The sequence below is a fragment of the Lutra lutra genome, chromosome 5 (assembly GCF_902655055.1).
Source record: "Lutra lutra chromosome 5, mLutLut1.2, whole genome shotgun sequence".
Lineage (NCBI taxonomy): Eukaryota > Metazoa > Chordata > Mammalia > Carnivora > Mustelidae > Lutra > Lutra lutra.
In genome coordinates, this window is record NC_062282.1 from 156,827,300 (window position 1) to 156,843,232 (window position 15,933).

At 41.7% G+C, this 15,933-nt stretch overlaps 1 pseudogene; it reads left to right on the top strand.

The window, feature by feature from the left end:
- Positions 1–12,140: 12,140 nt before the first annotated feature.
- Positions 12,141–13,072, top strand: LOC125100753 (olfactory receptor 2L8-like; annotated as a pseudogene).
- Positions 13,073–15,933: the final 2,861 nt, after the last annotated feature.

Genomic DNA, 15,933 nt, shown 5'->3' on the forward strand with positions numbered 1-15,933 from the left:
TCAGCCCTAGAGTGAGCCCATATCTGTGTTGCCAGATCGGACATGCCTTGTCCCTAAGACATTACCCTAACTCTAACCCTAACGCTAATCCTAACCCTAACCCTAAGCCTAACCCGAAGCCTAGGTCGGTGCTCCGGCTGGTTCCCAAAGTCTCCTGATTGGGGAGCCCTGACCTGCAATGCACAATTGCACTTGATCCTAAAAGGAAAGCATGCCCTTTAGAAATGAGCGGAATCCACAGAGCAGAAGAAACCTGCATGGATCCCTTAGGCCACAGCCATGTTAGGAGCCCATCAGGTCCATGAACCAGGAGTCTGATTATCATGCAGACACAAGCCCAAAACTCAGCCCTAGGGAGAGGCCACCTCAGCGCGGGCAGATCAGGACTGCCATGCCCTGTCAGCCTAATCCTAAAACTAGGGTGCTTATTCAGAATTTTGTCTCCGGTGGCCTGGCACGGTAGACCTCCAGTTTGGGGACTCCTTCTTCAAAATGCAGGGCTCTGGGTGCCACCCATGATGAAACTGTGCCATTGGGCCCTGTGCAGGACCCTCGTGGCAGGAGAGACCTATTTGTCCCGTAAAGCCACCTAGACCTTCGTGGGACCCCCACACCACAATCCTGGAGCCTGATGGGTTCGCAGAGCAAGGCCCTCAACTGAGCCCTGTGGAGAGCCTGACTCTGCCCTGACAAATCAGGTCTGCCATTCTCCCACAGCCAAACCCTAAACCTCAGTTGGGTGTTCAGGTTCTGGACCTCTAGGCCTGACACCCAGTTCCTCCCATGGATGGGAGCATCAGACTGTTGGAAGTACTCACCTCTCAGGCAGGAACAAACCTCTTAATTCCGTGCTATCCAAGAGCTTCCGAGACCTAGAAACCAGCATAGTCCTCTGAGGCCATTCCCGCCTTCTTTGCCTACCCAGGCCAAAAACCCAGGGCCTGAGGAGCCTCCTGAGTCCCGCCCACAACGCAGCCCTTGGGTGAGCCCATATCTGTGTTGCAGGATCAGACATGCCTTGTCCCTAAGACTTAATGCTAACCCTAACCTAACCTAACCCTAACCCAAAGCCCAGGTCGGGTGCTCAGGCTTCCATCCAAGAGGCCTGGTTCCCAAATTCTCCAGATGGGGGAACTCTGAGCTGCAGCACACAATTGCACTTGAAGCTAAAAGTACAGCATGCCCTTTAGAAATGTGCTGAACCCACCCAGCAGGAGAAACCTGCCCACATCCCTTGGGCCACAGCCATGTTAGGCGCCCCCCAGGACCACGAACCATAAGTCTGACGATGCTATAGACACAAGCCCACAACTCAGCCTTAGGGATAGGCCCCCTCAGCGTGGGCAAATCGGGCCTGCCATGCCCCTCTACCTAACCCTAACCCTAGGTTGGGTTATGCTTATTCAGACCTCTGTCCCTGGTGGCCTGGCCCGGTAGCCTTCCAGTTTGGAGACTTTCTTCACAATGCAGGGCTCTGGGTGCCATCCACGAGGAAACTGTGTCATTCTGCCCTGTGCAGGACCCTTGTGGCAGAAGAGATGTACTTGTCCCTTAAAGTAACCGACACCTTCCTAGGACACCCATTACACAATCCAGGAGCCTGATGGGCCACCAGAGCTAAGCCCTCAACTGAGCCCTGTAGAGATCTTGGCTCTGCCATGACAAACAAGGGCTGCCATTCTCCCAGAGCCAAACCCTAACTCTAGGTTGGGTGTTCAGGCTCTAGACCCAAGAGGCCTGATATTCAGTTCCTCCCATGCATGGGAGCATTACACTGTCAGAAGGACTCAGCCTCTCAGTCATTAATACACCTTTACATTCCGAGCTATCCAATAGCCTCAGAGAACTAGAAACAAACATGCACCCCGAGGCCATTGTCACCCTCTTTGCCCCTCCAGGAAAAAAACCCATGGCCTGAGGATCCTCCTGTATCCAGCTCTCAACTCAGCCCTTGGGTGAGACCATATCTGTGTTGCCAGTTTGGACATGCCTTGTCACTAAGACATAACCCTAACCCTAACCCGAAGCCTAGGTTGGGTGCTCAGGCTTTAGTCCTCAGAAGCCTGGTTCCCAAACTCTCCAGATGGGATAACCCTGTGCTGCAAAGCACAATTGCACTTGATCCTAAAAAGAAAGCATGACCTTTAGAAATGAGCTGAATCCGCAGAGCAGTAGAAACCTGCATGCATCCCTTGCGCCACGGCCACGTTAGGCACCCACCAGGACCACGAAGCCGGAGTCTGATGATCCTGCAGACACAAGCCCTCAACTCAGCCCTAGGGAGAGCTCACCTCAGCACGGGCATATCGGGCCTGCCATGCCCCGTCAGCCTACCCTAACCCTAGGGTGCTTATTCAGACTTCCATCCCCGGTGGCCTGGCATGGTAGCACTCCAGTTTGGGGACTCCTCTTCTCAACGCAGGGCTCTGGGTTCCACCCACGAGTAAACTGTGCCATTTGGCCCTGTGCAGGACCCTCTGGCAGGAGAGACCTACTTGTCTCATAAAGCCACCCAGACCTTCCTGGGACCCCCAAACCACAATCCTGGATCCTGATGGGGCCCAAGATCTAGGCCCTCAACTGAGCCCTGTGTAGAGCCTGACTCTGCCCTGACAAATCAGGTCTGCCATTCTCCCAGAGACAAACCCTAACCAGAGGTTGTGAGATCAGGCTCTGGGCCCCTAGGCCCAACACTCAGTTCCTCCCATGGATGGGAGACAGACTGTCGGAAGGGCTCAACTCTCAGGCAGGAACAAACCTGTTAATTCCGTGCTATCCAATAGCCACGGAGACCTAGAAACAAGCATGCTCCCCGAGGACATTGCCGCCCTCTTTGCCTATCCAGGCCAAAAACCCAGGGCCTGAGGAGCCTCCTGAGTCCCGCCTTCAACTCAGCCTTTGTGTGAGCACATATCTGTGTTGACAGATCGGACATGCCTTGTCCCTAAGACATTACCCCAACCGTAACACTAACCCTAAACCTAACCCGAAGCCCAGGTCGGGTGCTCAGGCTTCTGTCCTCAGACACCTGGTTCCCAAACTATCCAGATGGGGGGACCCTGAGCTGCAGCGCACAATTGCACTTGAACCTAAAAGTACAGCATGCCCTTTAGAAATGAGCTGAACCCTCCTAGCAGGAGAAACCTGCACGCATCCCTTGGGACACAGCCATGTTAGGTGCCCACCAGGACCATGAACCAGGAGTCTGACGATCCTATAGACACAAGCCGTCAATTCAGCCGTAGGGAGATGCCACCTCAGTGCTGGCAGATAGGGCCTGCCATGCCCTGTTGGCCTAAACCTAACCCTAGGTTTGGGTTATGCTTATTCAGACTCCCTTCCTCGGTGGCCTGGCCCCGTAGCCCTCTAGTTAGGGGACCCTTCTTCACAACGCAGGGCTTTGGGTGCCACCCACGTGGAAACTGTGTCATTCCGCCCTGTGCAGGACCCTCGTGGCGGCAGACACGTACTTGCCCCTTAAAGCAACCCACACCTTCCTAGGACAAGCACACCACAACCCCTGAGCCTGATCGGCCGACAGAGCTATGCCCTCAACTGAGCCCCGTGGAGGGCCTGGCTCTGCACTGGCAAATAAGGGCTGTCATTATCCCAGAGCCAAACACTAACCCTAGGCTTGGTGTTCATGCTCTGGTCCCGAGAGGCCTGATTTTTCAGTTCCTCCCATTCATGGGAGCATCACACTGTCAGAAGGACTCAGACTCTCAGGCAGGAACACACTGTATCATTCTGTGCTATCCAATAGCCTCAGAGACCTAGAAACCAGCATGCTCCCCGAGGCCATTCCCGTCCACTTTGCCCCTCCAGGCCAAAAACGCAGGGCCAGAGGATCCACCTGCATCCCACTCCCAACTCAGCCCTTGGATGAGTCCATATCTGTGTTGCCAGATCGGACATGGTTTTTCCCTAAGACATAACCCTAACCCTAACCCTAACCTGAAGTCTAGTTTGGGTGCTCAGGCTTCCGTCCTCAGACACCTGGTTCCCAAACTCTCCAGATGGGGGAACCCTAGCTGCAATGCACAATTGCACTTTATCCTAAAAGGAAAGCATGCCATTTATAAATGAGCTGAATCTGCAGAGCAGGAGAAACCTGCATGCATCCCTTGGGCCACAGCCACGTTAGGCACCCACCAGGACCATGAAGCCGGAGTCTGATGATCCCGCAGACACAAGCCCTCATCTCAGCCCTAGGGAGAGGCCACTTCAGCGCAGGTAGATCGGGGCTGCCATGCCCCGTTAGCCTAACCCAATCCCTAGGGTGCTTATTCAGACTTCCGTACCCGGTGGCCTGGCATGGTAGACCTCCAGTTTGGGGACTCCTTCTTCAAACGCAGGGCTCTGGGTGACACCCGCCAGGAAACTTTGCCATTTGGCCCTTCACACACTCGTGAAGGGAGAGACCTATTTGTCCCATGAAGCCATCCAGACATTCCCTGGTCCACCTCACCACAATCCTGGAGCCTGAAGGGCCCCAGATCTAGGCCCACTACTGAGCCCTATGCAGAGCCTGACTCTGCCCTGACAAATCAGGTCTGCCATTCTCCCAGAGAAAAACCCTAACCATAGGTTGGCTGTTCAGGCTCTGGACCCCTAGGCCTGACGCCCAGTTCCTCCCATGGATGGGAGCATCAGACTCTCGGAAGGACTCATCTCTCAGGCAGGAACAAACCTTTTAATTCCGTGCTATGCAATAGCCTCAGAGACATAGAAACCAGCATACTCCCCTGAAGCCATTCCCACCCTCTTTGCCTATCCAGGCCAAAAATCCAGGGCCTGAGGAGCCTCCTGAGTCCCGCCCTCAACTCAGCCCTTGGCTGAGCCCATATCTGTGTTGACAGATTGGACATGCCTTGTTCCTAGGACATTACCCTAACCCTAACCCTAATCCTAAACCTAACCCGAAGCCCAGGTCAGGTGCTCAGGCTTCCATCCAAGAGGCCTGGTTCCCAAATTCTCCAGATGGGGGACCCCCGAGCTGCAGCTCACAATTGCAGTTGAACCTAAAAGTACAGCATGCCCTTTAGAAATGAGCTGAACCCTCCTAGCAGGAGAAACTTGCACTCATCCCTTGGGACACAGCCCTGTTAGGCACCCACCAGGACCATGAACCAGGAGTCTGATGATCCTATAGCCACAAGCTGTCAATTCAGCCGTAGGGAGAGGCGAACTCAACACTGGCAGATCGGTCCTCCATGCCCTGTTGGCCTAACCATAACCTTAGGTTTGGGTTATCCTTATTCAGACTTCCATCCCCAGTGGCCTGACCCAGTAGCCCTCCGTTTGGGGACTCCTTCTTCACAACACAGGGCTCTGGGTGCCACCCACGTGGAAACTGTGTCTTTCCGCCCTGTGTAGGACCCTCGTGGTGGCAGACACGTACTTGCCCCTTTAAGCAATACACACCTTCCTAGGACACGCACACCATAATCCCTGAGCCTGATGGGCTGCCCGAGCTATGCCTTCAACTGAGGTCCTTGGAGAGCCTGACTCTGCCATGACAAATCAGGTCTGCTATTCTCCCAGAGCCAAACCCTAACCATAGGTTTGGTTTCAGGCTCTGGACCACAGAGGCCTGACACCAAGTTCCTCCCTAGGATGGGAGCATCAACTATCGGAAGTAATCAGCCACTCAGTCAAGCACAAACCGTTTCATTCCGAGGTAACCTATAGCCTCAGAGACCTAGAAACCAGTGTGCTCCCCTGAGGCCATTCCTGTCATCTTTGCCCCACTAGGCCACAAACCCAGGGCCTGAGGATCATCCTGAGTCACGCCCTCAACTCAGACCTTTGGTGAGCCCATATCTGTTTTGCCATATTGGATATGCCTTGTCCCTAAGACATAACCCTAACCCTAACCCAAAACCCAGGTCGGGTGCTCAGGCTACCGTCCTCTGAGGCCTGTTTCCCAAACTCTACATATGGTGGAACCCTGAGCTGCACCACACAATTGCACTTGATCCCAAGAGTCAAAATTTACTACTTATTTACTCCAGCCAGGTTTTTATTTCTAAGCTGCAAAATTAGAGCTGGGTCTAGTTTGGATGCCATATTATCTGTAATGTGCTTTTGCAATAAATCAGTACAAACCCAACTTCAATCTAAATTCAAACTCCAAATATATCCACAAGTAATTATTTTCTTTTCCTCTCTCAAAATATCTGTCTACTTTTTTCCCTATTTATCTACCTACAAATGCTTGTTCATTGCATGAAATTTCAAAAAAAACCATATTATTTAGAGGTGCTCAAATATATATGTGTACAATCACTGTGTATTCTAGATCTCTCTACACTAAAATAATTATGGTTCTGAAGTTGCATACTCTTTTAAACAATCAAATTACATGTTTCTTATGTATATAATATGATTATTAGTTCTTAGTAACTAAAGTATATAAGCATATTCTTTGTCTTTTTTTTTTTTTAGTAGAATTAGTGGAAATACTTGAAAGGATGTGTAACCTCACGTAAGATTCCATGGAAGGATATTGTGTAGAACTATGCTCGCCAACAGCCCAGAGGACAGTTTTTGGGTTATCTGATTTGGAATCTCTAAAGTCATCTCACAATGGTGTAAATTCTAGGTGATTGATATCAGTGCAAAGTAATTATTACTAAGGGATGTGCAAATACAAATGATGAAACATTTCAAAGAACTAAGGTAGACTTTGTGAAACCAATGGTTTCAAACTCCTCCGGAGAATCTGGTCTGATACCTCTTTTATAGGATTCTTCCCTTTATGGTAAATAAGAAATTTCCCTCTTGAGAAAGATAAACATTTTAGACTATTCAAAGATCTTGAGAAGAGTGACCAAAGTTGATGGAAATATATTGGAGAGTTTTTAAAATGAGAGTATTTTTAAAACCTAATCTGTTATTTCTTATAAAACTTCCAAGAAATCTTATTTAAGTCTCCTTTGGTAATCTTATATTTTTGCTGTATGTATGTAAATGATCAGAGAAAATGAGACCAAATTACTTAATGGTCAGAAATGTCATTCTTTGAAATTGAAGGCAAGGTGATATAGAAAACAGTTTCTGCTTCAGGAGAAAAGTCTGCATCATCTAGGTTCTAGAAATGACCCCACAAGATCTGCCAGTATAACACTATATGGTCTTAAACAGTTTAGTTTAAATCTATAGAAATCAGTTTTTCATACTTATAATAATGAAACCATTTTAAAAATATATTCCTGCTATAAATATATCAGTACTAATGTGACCTTTTTTAGTTTTTGTATTTAAGCAGATTTGTTTTTAATACAAACACATAATATTTATATCTATGCAAGAAGATTATGGATATTGAATTCATGTGATGGTAATTTTCCATCACTTTGAAAGTTGTGGTGCAATGGGAAAATTTTCCTCATCGTGATGTAGGAAACTCAATATGTCTTGCTTATGCATATCTATAACTTGATTTAGAGAGGTGATATTATGTGTACTTTTTGTGATCAAAGTAACCTGGGAATACTTTGGTACTGGGAGTGAGACATTAACTGAACTTCTTTTGGAGGATCTGGGAATTATGTCTACATTCTCTGCACCATTCCTTAAAGTGGGATATTTTCAGGGAACAAGTGACAATGTGGTAATTATAGCAAAGAGGAAATAGAAAAAGATCTTAAAATGAGCAAAACTTAAGCACTAAACCAGTTTATTTGGCCATGAAGGAACTTGTCATATATATCCGTGACCCTCTTCTATCTGTAGTAAATTTCTATTTTTAAAAACATTCATTATTTTATATATATATTTTTTTAGTTTGAACAAGTAAAAGATATCTACTAATGTCAGAATCACTTTTTAAGGATAAGTCAGTTTATCAATTTAAATACTCTCTCTCTCTCTCTCTCTCTCTATATATATATATATATATATATATATATATATGCATATTCTTTTATATGTATATATTCTTATATATATACTCATATATATTCATCAAGAAGATAACTTGCTAGCAGAAAAATCAAGGAAAGTCACTTAAAATATGAATTTTGGTTTATCATGTGTAAATTTTTAAGGTTACACCTACCTCAAGAGCCACTGTTCAGGACCAGATAAAGTTTAATTCTAGCACTAATCTTGACACAAGTCAGATTCCATCCAATGGAGATGGCCAATAAAAGTTGATATCTCTGTATTCTCCATGTACAAGTCCTGCTTAGGTTCAAGACTGGATTCTGCAACTCAATAAGAAACAACCTGATTGCTTTTCACCTGTGTATATTCAGCAGAATTGAATAAAATCAGGATGTGAATATCTTTTGTAAATAGTTTGTAAATAGATTACTCATTATCATTCCCTTAGACAGAAGCAATATGGGAAGGAATATAGCTGATTTGTTTTTTATAAAAGAAAAAAATATTACTTTAGACTTCAAAACAGATATTCAATGACTGAGGTTGCTTCCCCTTCAGATGCAATATTTCTTTAAATGATATCACATATAGGTTATTAGCACAAAGCAAAAAAGGGAACATGGTGCCCCTGGGTAGCTCAGAGTGCGAAGCACCTGTCTTCAGCTCAGGTTTTGATCTCTAGGTCCTGTGGGCCAACCCTATTTTAGGCTTCCTGCTCAGCAGGGGATCTCCTTCCCTCTCTGTCCCTCCTTCCTGCTTGTGTGCTAGCTCTGTCTCTCTCTCTCTCAAAAAAAAAAAAAAAAAAAAAAAAGAAAGAAAGAAAGAAAGAAAAGAAAAGAAAAGAAAAGAAAAGAAAAAAAGAATGAAACGGAAAAAAGAAAAGAAAAGAGCAGGGGAAACAGATAATTCAAAATGACTTTGCATTGGTAGTCATGTGACAATGACATCAAAGATGAAATTTGACTTTCTTTTTATTATTTTGGTTTTGTGGGTGTTTTTCCTCATAATTAATCTGGATAATATTAACTACCTAATAGAATATGTGTCATATCACCCCATATAGACTACAATTAAGAATACTAACAATGTTGGGCACCTGGGTGGCTCAGTGGGTTAAGACTCTGCCTTTGGCTCAGGTAACGATCTCAGGGTCCTGGGATCGAGCCCTGAATTGGGCTCTCTGCTCATCAGGGAGCCTGCTTCCCCCCTCTCTCTGTCTCTGCCTGCCTCTCTGCCTACTTGTGACCTCTGTATGTCAAATAAATAAATAAAATCCTTTAAAAAATAATATTAACAATGCTAATTCCATTGGTAATTATAAATATTACATTTTCCATCTTATCAATAATTGAAGTTGTGAATATAAATTATAACCAATGACATCAGTCAAATATTTGGTTTCATATTTCATCCAAATGCCATGCTAGGAAAATAAAATAGCTCTCCTAGCTTTTCCTCTGCAAGTTGTCATAACCATACAAAATGTGAAAATAAATTGCTCTGAATAGACCTAGGAGCTCCTTTAGCTTTTACAATGTGTTTGGAGATTCTCATACTTAATTATTTGAGCATATGGAAATTATTAACTCTGAAATAATTTGTATATGATTTTAATACTTTATTCAAATAATGCATGGGCATGACATCAACAAATCACAGAGAAAAAAAGATGGTCTTAGAACCCACTCCTCCTGACACTCAAGGTGAATACTTAAATTTTTTCCCCAATACTCTCCTGATATTTTAAACAATATGTTTATCTTCTTTTTAAATTTTATTTATCTTCAGCATAACAGTATTCGTTGTTTTTGTACCACACCCAGTGTTCCATGAAGTCCGTGTTTATCTTCTAATACTTGATTTTTAAATCCCAAATACCAGACTGTGGTTTGTAAATGAGGCCACTATGAATGAGATACTGCTCCCACTCTACATCATCACCTTCATCCTCTTTCTCTCCTCCCCTGCTCTCATCACAGTTACATACTACTTTATGTTTGGGGGCATGCATTGATGGCATTGTTTCATTTTCTGGAAATTACTGGCTTTATATAAAAATATAGCATTATTGTAAAACCAGATACTATTTTATTGGTTACTGCTGATTATATATCTTCTAAATATATCATTATAATTTCTCTAAAGAAGTTTAAGAACATAAATTTTTGGCTGATACTAAGAATTGTCAAGAAACTGTTTACAAGAAGATAGAATTTTCCAAAAATAATCTTTAATAAATAATTTATCATTAATGCTTCTGTGTTATTTGTACTGTATTTAAATAGGATACCTTAAAAATAGGATACCTCAAAAAATAGGATACCTCATATATAACAGTTGTAAAAGAAGTTTTATTTTAACATTCACTCTTTAATTATTATGCCACATGCATTTTTAAGAATACTTGTATGTATGTGTGTATACATATGTTGAATTAGTTTATATCTAAATATGTATATCAATTAGTTTATATCTATACATATGTATATAACATATATGTTGAATTAGTTTATATTAATTCTAAAATTATCTATTATTTTAAGAGTTTATTTCACAGAGAGAAGGACAGCCAGAGAGGGAACATAAGCAAGGGGAATAAGAGAGGGAGAAGCAAGCTTCCCGCAGAGTAAGGGCTCAATCCTAGCACCCCAGATCATGACCTGAGCCAAAGGCAGAGGATAAACCAACTGAGCCATACAGGGGCCCCTATTATTATCTAGTTAAATGTCAAAATTTTATGTTTCATTTTTGTTCTTGTTTTCTTACTGATCAATTGTCTCCAACTTCTCTTTTGAAATTTTAATGAATATATTATATATATATATAAATTTATTTATATAGATGTGACATATATATATTCTGATATATATGTCAGAACCAACAGAATATATATTCTGACATATATGCCAGAAGTATCTGACACCTTATTGTTATCTGACACTTCCTTTTATATAAAACATAATATATGAACTGCATATTTAACAACATCTAATAGTATCCTCAGCTTGTTTGCTGATAGTATTCCCTCTTCAGGAGAATGCCTCCACTCACTCTCATTAAGAAGATTCTCAAGATTACATTTCTTTTTACTTTGATATAAAGAAAGATTTCTTAAAATTCCTTCTTCCTAAAGGTCCTGAACTATTTCTTCTCTTGTCCATTCACACCCCTGCCTTCTCCAATTTTTATTAAATTTATAATGCATTTATTTCTTTATTATCATGTCATTTGGGTTTTATGACAGAGCAATGATAAATATATGTGCTTATACTCCACACTTATCTAGAGGTAGAAAGAGTTTTAGATAGATTAAAAAAAAGGCATGAAGAGGGCACATGATGTGATGAGCACTGGGAGATATACACAACTAATGAATTATTGATAATGTAAAAAACTAATGATGCATTATACTTTGGATAATTGAATTTAAATAAAAAGAGGAATAAGTACAAAAAGATATCATAAAACAATGTTTAGTGTTATGTAAATATTGAGAAACAGATGGACAGAACAGACATCTTTCAGGAGAGCTTGAGCATACAGGGAAGCAACAATGAAATTAGATTATAGATTCCCAGAGAAAGGGTCTAATTTAATTTGAGCTTTCAAAAGTTAGGTAAGGATGCAGAAGAAAATGGCTTTACATAAATTGTATTTGATAATACAGATTTATTATAGATTTCTGAAACAAGCAAATAATGACTTTTGACATCCAAGGAGCTGTTGTGCTAAAATTTTAAGAACACAAAAAGGTAATCTAGATCTTTACATGATCTAATAGGCGACTATAGATTCAGAAAGAGTAGGGTTTAAATATAAAAGAAAAATATCCTAAGGGTAAAAAAATGTACTAATATGGGCCTATGATCTATGTATTTACATTGATTTACTATGTAGTCATTTAATTTCTAAATTCTGCTTTGAAGATAAGTGAATTTATGTAAGGAAATACAATATTATATCCTAATGAAGTTATTATTATTAAAATAAATATATTATTTTCACAAAGTCATAGATTTTTAGAAAGTATGTTGGCCTCAGATATTTGCCTCATCAAGGTTTTATCTATGAAGCAAAACTAAGGACTTATTTTTTTAAATCATTTAAAACCTGCAGTGTTCAATGAATAAATCATGGTGTGACTAAAATAATGAGATAATTTTATTTTGTATTTTATTAACTTACTATTATTATTTACTATTATTATTACTATTGTGTCTGTTTCTAGGAAAAAACTGAATTAATGTCCCATGGAAAATTACAATCAAACTTCGATTGATTTCCTATTATTGGAGTTGTTCCCACCTTCAAGAATTGGCCTGTTCTTCATTATCATTGTTCTCATTTTCTTAATGGCTCTTTTTGGCAACCTGTCCATGATCATCCTCATCCTATGTGGACACCCATATCCACACACCCATGTAGTTTATACTTAGTCAACTCTCCCTCATGGACCTGAACTACATCTCCACAATTGTCCCCAAAAGGGCATCCAATTAACTCCTTGGAAACAAGTTTATTTCTTTTATTGGGTGTGGGGCTCAGAGCTTCTTCTTGACTTTAGCTGGTGGAGAAGGATTACTATTGGCTTCTATGACCTATGATCATGATGTGGCTTTGGCTTTCCTCTCCACTATGCCATTTGTATAGACAAAAGAGTATGAGTGTTGATGATAACAGGATCTTGGATAATGGGCTCAGTCAACTCCTGTGTTCACACTTCATATATTCTACATATCCCTTATTGCCAGTCTAGAGAGATCAACCACTTCTTCTGTGATGTTCTAGCCATGGTAAATGTGACCTGCATGGATACCTGGGTTTATGAGTACACAGTGTTTGTGAGCACCACACTCTACCTTATGTTTCCTTTCATTGGTATTGCATGCTCCTATGGCTGGGTCCTTGATGCCATCTGCCACATGCAATCAAAAAGGGGAGGAAGAAGGCCTATTCAATCTGCAGGACCCACCTCACTGTGGTCACTTTCTACTATGCATCCTTTTTTAATACATATCTACACCCTAGAGCCCTCTGATCACCAACAGAGAAGAAGATTCTTGCTGTCTTCTACACCATACTGACCCCAGTGCTGAACCCTATTATATGCAGCTAGAGAAACAAGGAAGTGATGAGGGCTCTGAGACGACTGATTCAGAGAATCCAGACCGTGAAAATGTAGACAATATACATTAGTTCCAAACCTTCAGTTACATGTCAACTCAGCTGTGTGCCATTGTGAAGAAAAAATTATATATATATTATATGCCTTGAGTGAAAGAACTTAATATAGAGGTTTAAGCAAATTGAGGTTGTCCATATTTTTTTTATTCTAAGGCCTACTTGTGTTTTCTTTGTGATAATTTTTCTACATCTATAAAAAGGAATGCATTTTCCACTGACTTGTGGGCAGAAATATTTTACTAAGATTTCATTTCTTTGGATATATACCCAGAAGTGGAAGTGCTGGATCATATGGTAGTTCTATTTACAATTTTTTTTTTGAGGAGCATCCAACCGTTTACCATAATGACTGTGCTGATTAACATTCCATCAGTAGTGGGAGAGCCTTAAAAATATGTAAATATGGATATTTCATAACTATGTCGATTAAGCATTTTGTTTTTAATAGAGAAGTTGCTAATTAAAAGCTTGACTTATAGAATGATATTTGGTTATAATTTGCTTCTCCCCAAATTCAAATTAAGTGGAATTTTCTCAACACAAGTACCTTAGTGATGTCAAATTAGTATAGGAAAACATAATAGTTGCTTCTTGTTGAAAGACTTGTCTCATTTAATTACAGGACTCTGAAATTTGAAGAAATGTGAAAAAAAATGTAAAAGAAAATATGAAAAAGGAGAAAAAAGACAAAGTGGGGCACCTGGGTGGCACAGTCAATAAGCACCTGTCTTCGGCTCAGGTCAGGATCCCAGGGTACTGGGATTGAGCCATGCATCAGGCTCCCTGCTTGGCGGGGAGTCTGTTTTTTCCTTCCCCACACCCCCTATTTATGTTCCCTATCTCTCTGTCTCTCTCTCTGTCAAATAAATAAACAAATTCCTAAGGAAAAAAAAAAAAGAAAGAAGAATGCACCACAATGACCAAATACCTAAAAAGAATTTCATATATTGTGGGGGGACACACAGAAACATTTCAGACAAAATGCTGAGCCAGTTAGACAATTACAAGCAAATTTAAGCATTTTGTTCTTTCAGTGCTGTGAACTAATCCATTTTATTTAATTCTCAAATATTTTTCCTCTTGAACTTTATAATATCTTTCCTTCAGTCACTGAATCATTGCTTTACTCCAGATCCTCATCCTCTCTCTTTATCTCTATTTTTAAAATATTATTTATTTATTTATTTGAGAGTGAGTGAGAGCACACATGGGCGAGGGACAGAAGGAGAGGGAGAGAGACTCTCCAGCAGTCTCCCTGCTGAACACAGAGCCCCATATAGTCCTTGATCCCAGAAAGCCAAGATCAACACCTAAGCCAAAATCAAGAGTGGGATGCTTAACCCCTTGAGCCATCCTGGAAGCTTAGTCCTCATCCTCTCTTTATTGGAGTACTTTCTAGCAATATTTCCCAACTGAATCAAAACAGGATTTGGAATCTTATATTATCAGCTAGAGCTCCTAAATGGAAAGAGAAATATTTATTTATTCTAATTTTAACAAATAATGTAATTTTTAAAATGTTTGAAAGACTTATAGATTCTCTAAATATGGAAGTAAATCATGTCTGAAAACTGTGCAAAAAAAAAAAAAAAGAAAAGGAATAGAAAAAAAAATGCCCAATAAGAACCTGAGAATGAGTCCTGTAAGGATATTACCATTAACTGTTTTGGGTGCCATTTGAGACTCAGAACTATGTCATGGATTCCCCTGAAAATTTTATGAATTTATTTTCATTACATTCATTTTCATTTAGAGGTTGTGCACCTTCTCTCTCTCTCTCTCAGTCTCTCTCGTGGCTTTTTGAGTGACCCATTCCCAAGGTAAAGTGTTCAAAAAGAGAATATAATATACAGTGTAGATATATGTCTTGGCTATAGCTATAAGTGCGGTAGAGAAGTGAATATTTGAGTTCTATTATGGATATTGAAATGTTTGCTCCTTAAAAAATGTGAAAGAGAGTTCAGAAAAAGAAATAATTATAAACGGGGATGTAGACTTTCTGCTCAACACTTAAGGAGTCATGTGACCCTTTATCTATTCACAGGAGCCATTATGTGTGAGATATAGGTATTTGTGATAAATTTGTTTTAGGTACGATGTGTGGAAAATAGACTTGAGGATTGAAAAAAGTAAATATTTGGATTCTTAGAGTCAAGATGGCAGAGAAGTAGCAGGATGAGCCAATAGCAGGTAGCAGGAGATCAGCTAGATAGCTTATCAAAGCATTGTGAACACCTACAAATCCAACAGGAGATCAAAGAGAAGAGCAACAATTCTAGAAACAGAAAATCGACCACTTTCTGAAAGAGAGGACCAGTGGAGAAGCAAATCCAAAGCAGTGGGAAGATAGACCGCAGGGGGAGGGTCGGATCTGGGCAAGCGGCGGAACAATGGAGCACAAAATCAGGACTTTTGAAAGCCTGCTCCACTGAGGGACATCGCCCCAGAGGCTAAGGCGGGGTGAAGCCCACGAGGGGTCAGAGTGGCCCCAGGACCCACGGGGTCACAGAAGGATCAGGGGTGTCTAGGTGTCACAGAGCTCGCAGGTATTAGAGCAGGGAAGCCGGCTACAGAGACAGAGCCAAAGAGTGAGCTCTCAACTCAGAGTTACCTTGAACTGGTCACAGGCTGGGTGAGCTCGGAGCATCTCCAGAGGCCAGGGAGACAGGAGTGATTGAGCGCTTTTCTCTCCATAATGAGGAGTGGGGCCCAGAGTTCTCCGCTCCTCTGGGCCAGAGAATGGGAGGCCGCCATTTTCATTCCCATCCTCCAGAACTCTATAGAAAGCATTTAGGGAAAAAAAATCTCACAAAAGTGAACCCGAGTGGATTACTTAGCATGGCCCCTGGTAAGGGTGGT